This window comes from Uloborus diversus, chromosome 2 (assembly GCF_026930045.1).
Source record: "Uloborus diversus isolate 005 chromosome 2, Udiv.v.3.1, whole genome shotgun sequence".
NCBI lineage: Eukaryota > Metazoa > Arthropoda > Arachnida > Araneae > Uloboridae > Uloborus > Uloborus diversus.
The window spans coordinates 134,074,454-134,081,584 of record NC_072732.1 but is presented as its reverse complement, the minus strand read 5'-3'; positions in this window follow the sequence as shown (position 1 = coordinate 134,081,584).

Sequence of the window (7,131 nt, the reverse complement as noted above, 5' to 3'; positions counted from 1 at the left end):
AATTTACTTTTTATATTATTATTATTATACAGTTTTGATAGTTTCTCTCACCTGTTCTTGATTACAGAAAAATTGTTCAGTACATTAAAAATCCCTCTCGTCCATCACTTCTATTTCTTCGGTACCAATGATTACTTCACTTTCAGAAATTCCCTCCCTTGGTGCAACATTTAAGCAAGACTGCCCATGACAATTTCCACATGCTAGAGAACAGTGTAGTCCCAATTTTCGGCATCCACACATATTGCCGCAACCTTTAGAACATGAACAGAAAATCATATTCAAAATTGAATCTGGGGCGGGTGGTTGAGTTGTTCGTACTGGAAATAACAAATTGTCTTTCAAAATCCAGCCCCATTCCTGCGGATTCAATTCATTACCAAGCCATGTTTGTACTTGGTAATAAACACGAAACAAATGTTGCTCAGCTGCATTTGATGTGGGAGGCAGGGTACATAAATTAACCGCTTTATTTTTTGTGACATATTTGGTGAAAAGTGAAAAACGATAATCATTTAATGACTTTTGGTTTGATGAAGCACCATAAATGGCCAGAAAAAGTTGTATGCCATTTTCAGCTATCAATGCATGAGAAACATTACCCTGATTAAAAATTTGTATGGCATCTTGTAAATCTGGACGTTTTTGTATTAATTTCATGGCTGCTGATTTACCTTTTCTGAAAATAGCGGATGTTCCATCACAGCCTGAGAAAGCATGCAGGAATAAAATGTAATCTTTGTAATCTCTTTCCAAACTTGTTGAAGAATAAATCTTCTGCTCTATTTTGCCTTTTCCGGGCTTGAGGAAAAATATTTCCAGGTTGGGTGGAGTACGAGCTACCATGATTACCAATAGATCGACATCTTCTCCAACAATAACAGTAGCATTTTTATTAGTTTCCGCAATCATGAGTGCTGTTTCTATAATAAGCACATCAGCATCATCTTTTGCTTGCTTGACAGATATATTAACGGCTTTAAATTTTTCAGTAAGCAAGCAGATCAATCTACTCTTGTTTTTTGGGTTTGCGAGGAAGTTTTCTTGGCTTACAGTTGAAATCATATGTTTATCAAAAAGTATCTCCGTTGATGTTGCTTTGGAACATCGTCGAAGTTGCTCCATGGTTTTGACACTTTTGTCTGGATTAGTATAACCATCAAATACGATGACAGTGCGTTGGCCGTACTGCTTTTCGACATACTTCACATATTTGTCACAAATCACTCCGAATGAATCGTTTTGATGCCAGACCACGCGATGAAGAAGGTAACCTCCATCAATAACATAATTTGCGCTTCCAAAATCAGAACTATTATGTATGGGGTTAAAATTGTGGAACAGCGACGACTTGGTTGTTTTCCTCATTCCTATTTCATCGAAAAGGGCAACTGGATAAGGAGCCAGTTCAAATTTCAAACACTCCCGAAGCTCATCATCTGATCTTTTCATTACACTTATTCTTTGAAACAGCATCAAGGGGTCGACAGGGATGGCAACATCGTGAACTGTTACATGGCTGTTCACTATTTGGAGAGAACAAACTCTATCAGCACGTGAATATTTTACATCATGAAAATTTTCACCGACTTTTTTCCCCATCATAGTTGCACCAATGTTTAGTGCGTCGTAACAGTTTATCTTTTTCGCATCTCCTGTAACCCCAGTTGCAATGGACATAATCAATTGTACGCTTGGGAAAGGGTTGTGGGCACAAAACCATTTGGATACTTTATTAACGTCTTCTTGGTCTCTCTTTACCCGTGATTCCCGTGCATCCACATGTTGTTCTCCACTTGCAAAGGAAATCTTGCAAAAGTTTTCAAGTCCTTCAGTAACGTTACTTGCACTTAGCAAACCTACGACAAACTTTGTTAAAACACTCTCTTTCGTACTTCTTCCACGTACGAAACCTCCTTGCATTTTTGAGGACTTCATTAGGGACTGTTCTATTACCATGTCACTTGAAGTTCCACAAAAAAATTTGTCCGATCGCTTAATAGTGAAAGAATCAGCAGTAATTTTTTTAAAGGTGCCTACATCCATTGATAATTCCAACTTTTCCATGTCTTGTACAAACAAGTGGGCACTTTTGGCGTACAAAAAATGTCCTGCAGCATGGAAATAAGGTAACATTCTCTTGATTGCAGTTAAATATGAGGTCCATTCCCCTCTCCTCTCAGCCCTTATAAACTCTTTGAGGATTAACACCATATCCAAATACTGGATCCATAATTTTGAAGTTGGTCCTCTATGTTTCAAATTGAAACATTCATTTTGGAATTTAATTTTCACATCACTAAGAATCCTCAATTCTTCCACCTCAGAAAAGGGAGGTGTTGTTTTATGAATTTCTTTAAGGTAAGTGTCCATAAATTTTTGTTCGTCATAAGTCAAAAGCAATTCACGGAAAATTATTTTAGATAGAGCTATTTGCAAAAGTGTATGAGCTCGAACAGCTCGAGAGTAAGCATGTCCAGACAGTATTTTGTCAACCGAATGAGAAGCGTAAATAGTGCTCATTACTTCTTTGAGGCCACTTCCAGCCATGATAAAGCCAATTGAACCGAGAAAAGACATGCACATGTGAAAACCTCCAAGTCTCACAATTATTTTGGAGACCCGTGAATTTTTATCGGCTGAAGCAACAATTTCCCTTGCTTTAATAAATAAAGGTTGGTCAAATGTTATTACACAGCTAGTGTGGCCATATTTGAGACCATCTTCAAGAACATATAGCAATGTACTGTAAATGGTGTCATAATTGCTTGGAGGATGGTTTATGAATGGTAAGTACATGACGCGTGATTTATAGCATTCTTCATGTTTTGTCAACAGCTCCATAAAACCACTCCACCCAGGAATTTGCTGTAGTTCCCTATATTTGGCATACATCCACAGAACATCTGAATTGCGAAGACTAGAAGCGGTTGTTGGGTTACAATCAAGCTCATCCACAATAATTTCTTTCAGTCCTTTTACACCACAATTTTCATAAATTTTGATTGGTATTTGTGTGTTTTTGGTTAGCTCTGAGGCACTTGGTATCACTTTTAGCCTTGGTAGAGTTTGTAGGGAATCATTAACTTTATCATGAGGAGAAACAATTCTGATGATTCCCATGGAATGAAATGTTTTCAAACCATCTATTGTTGCGATATTATGATCTGCATTGTTCGCAACATACTGAATGAAACATCCTTCTTCAGGAGGGGAAATTGAAGGCTGATTATATAGTATATTGGAGGATTCATACAGAAGTGCTTCTTTGTAGGAAGTACAGAACCCTAAGCTGGACAAAATATCTATTAGACGTCTGGAACCAAAGTGTCTATGGAAATGAACAGTTACTCCAAGGAGTAGGGGCGATATGAAGGACCGGGGACGAACTGCAGACATGATGGCATGACAGATAGCAGTGGATTTCTTTTTTAAAGGTTCTACAGTGCCTTTTCTATTTTTTATGACAATTTCTTCTATTAGAAATAGCAATGACTTGGGCACATTGGCGTTGATATCAGAAAACAATTTAGTACTGGGAGGATATGTATCTACCTCACATACTGCAGAGCGTATATCCTGACGAATGATCTCTGCTGCCTTCTCTATTATTCTCAATCGTTCCTTTTCTGGATCCGATCCTCTGTTTTCATACCATGCTTTGGCTAACAAGTCATAATTTGTGTCTCGAAAGCACAGAATAGTTGGTCCTTTCTCTTTGTTAGTAATCACAAGCCTATCGCCGAACCGCTCAGCAAGTTTTTTCTTAATGGTTTTGTCATCAGGCTTCCAGTTTAAATCATCAATCACGTCTTTTAGTTCAGAAAGAGTAAACTGACAATCATCATTTGTCTCAATGAACGAATAAATTAAATCCATAGCCTGAACTATGCCCTGTTCTATAGGACGACCTGCAGGCACTTCTGATGCTTTCGTTGAAAATTTAACTAAGCAAGTATCATGATACCTGGCATCAGCTGCGACCAAATCAATTTCGTAAATGATGCGCTGCCTTACATTTTTTGCCCAATCATCATTTCTTGTTTGTATCATATTCATCACAGTATTTTTAAATTCGAGGGTTGAAACCATTTTTATTTTTTTTCGGAATTCTTTCCGCTTTTTCTTTTCTTTATCCACTAAAGCTTCGTTTCCGCAAAAAAAGCAACATTCTTTGAAATTAAAATATGATGCAGTTCGCATTCTGGTTTTAGTAGGACTAGTTGACGAGGCTGCTTCCTCAGCATCGCGTTTTCTTTTAAATGCTGCTATACTTGTTTTACGGATATAGTTCATACGACAATCCACGTGAAGTTCAATTGAAGACTTATTTGTGAACAACGAAACTTTTCCATCTTGTCTCTCATTACTCGCAGCAATAAGGCTGTCAAGTCCACGCTTTACAAATACAGTGCGTTTACACAGTAAAGCATTACCACAAATTGCACACAACGTGTTCATTTGAAATACTACACACACGCAGGGAACACGTGTTTTAGAAACAGAGAACAGATTTTACGCACTTTTCAGTCAGGCAAACGGTAAGACACTGAGGCTGACGGACGTTTCAAAGCAGTGGACTTCACTGAGGGGGGGGGGGGGCAAAGCTGCGGAGACGGGTGAACTGGTATTTCAACATTCCAACCACCTGCCCTTTCCCCTCTAGCTGTCCTTCGCTACGCTCATTTTGACTCGACGGATTTCGGCTCACAGACTTTTGAAAACAAAACACTTAATAAATATTTCTTTTATTTTCCATAAAAACCCCTATAACTTAGAAACTATTAACACAGAAAAACTAGATTTTTAGTTTTTCGCTGTATTTATCAACTTGATTCCGTTTCCATTCGATTCAGGGCGTAAAATTCGTAAAAAATGACATCTCACTTGCCTACATACTGAAAATAGCATTTTTGCTCTCCCCTATTCTAACCCCCCCAAAAAGGCGGAAGCGTACATTCAAATGTTGGGAACTTTTGAGGAGTCATTTACAATGATATAACAAAGTTCTATGTGAAATAAAAAATTGGCTTAAAATTATTCCGTAGAAACACCCTTTTTTTGGCTAAAGTGACTGGACTAATACCCTACTTTCTAATTCTCAATACCCTACTTTAATTTTTCGATATTTATTTAATTATTTTATTTATTTTTGACTTTTTTTTTTGTTTTTCGATATATTTTTAAGATGAATTAGGTTTTCTTTCATGCTTTTTTCTTCTTTTTCTGACTTTTACTGGAAAAGTAGGCTAATAAAAAAAAGAAAGTGACCTAAAATAAAATATTTTGCTGTCAAAAATATATTTTCTCTTTAATGTAAGAAAATTTAGATTCATGTCTCAACTCCCTCCTTAATTAAAACTCGTATTTACGAAAATATAAATATACAATTTAACTATAATGAATGTAACTGTTACATTTTATCGCTGGTTAAAGAAAATAAAAGTTTTCTAATTTAATGATCAGCTTTAATGGATAATCATTTTAGTTTAAATATTGAACTTCTTTACTATTGAATCTTCACGTTTGTAATTCCGGATTTTTTTTTGTTCGTCCTCATTTTCATGCCAACTTCGGCAATCTGCTAGTTCTTCTGCTTTTGTAAGATTTTCCTTTGTTAATTTTGTTAATGTTTGGTTTATTTTTCATGATTTTTTAGATTGCACTAGAATGTTTCAAAATAAGTTCTGGCAAAGTCGAGAAATATTTTCTGTCCAGAACTTGTTTGCAGTAACACGATTAAGTCATTAGAAGTTGGTTTAAATGTTTGCTTTATTCATTTCCGCTTTATCGCGTACTATTTGCGTTTTAAACACTATCTTCGTTTTCTTAATGCCTTGATAAACGAAGACTAAGTACTGATCAACATACAAAACAATAAAACGATGCATTGTTTTAATGAAAACAATCATATTTAAGGCATTTGTCAACACATCTGAAGTATTTTTATTTCAGTTGCTTTTCATTTTTAAATATATTAAAAGAATCTCTAAATGTTTTGTTAATGTACTACGCTGCTCAAAAGAATTCGTAGAGCAAGAAAAGTGAAAAAACAAAAAAAAAGCATTGTATGCCCCCTCCTCAGTGTCTATTAAAGAAATGCTCCGAGATAAATTCGTAATAAAAATATATTTTACTTTTAAAAATATGAAAATTCTTTTCATTACTGTATTTCTTTTCACAAAGCTGCGTACTTTACAGAAAAATAGTTACTGAATAAAAATATTTTCACAACATAGTAAACTATAATTACGAGTAATTATAGCAAAAAAGTATGCATTGGAAAATAAAGGTGTTTTTTTCTTAACTAATTACTTTGTTCTGTTTTATAAATTAAGCTGATCAGGATGCTTCAAATAAATGTATATGCAGGGGAGATAAATCTGATATTTTATGTTATTCTTATAATCATACAAATAATTAACGTTAGTATAAATTACAGGGTGACTTAATCAAAGCAAATGAACCTAATTATCTAATCTATCTAACCCTAAATAACAGTTTGCATAATGCCCCTAGTCATTTTAGAAAATAAACAGGCTATACTTTGCAAAAAAATGTATGTTATTACTGTTGCATTTAAAGAGCTTGAGCACATTGAAATATTTATGACATTACAACATAAATTATCAAAACACTTTCCAAAACACGTGAAATAAAATTACTTTTGGATATTATTAAGTGTTAAAAGACATCTCAACAAAAACATGTATACAAGAAAATAAACTAAGGGGGATGAGGTGGAATCATAGAAAACAATACTTTTATGAATACACTTAGTGCTTTTTTTTGAGCAATCATGCATTGCGCACTGTTTTCGCTTGACCGTTTGGGCGTCCGTCCGTCCGTCCGTTCTTTGATTTTATTTTTACCCCCATTTCCCACCGCAGGCACATCATTAGGGTGGTTCAAAAAACTTTTTTTCAGCTAGAGTCCAGGACACCCTTTTTTTTAGGCTTACTAACAGCATTATGCAGCAAAAGTTTCAGCTTCTTGCTCAAATTTTAAAAATGTGCTCAAAGACCCTTTAATTTAACTTTAGTCGTAGTATAGAAAATGTAACAAATGTAGAAACATTTAATTTTCCCAGCTTTTTTTTTTTTTGCAAATAATTATCTTATTATAATGTAT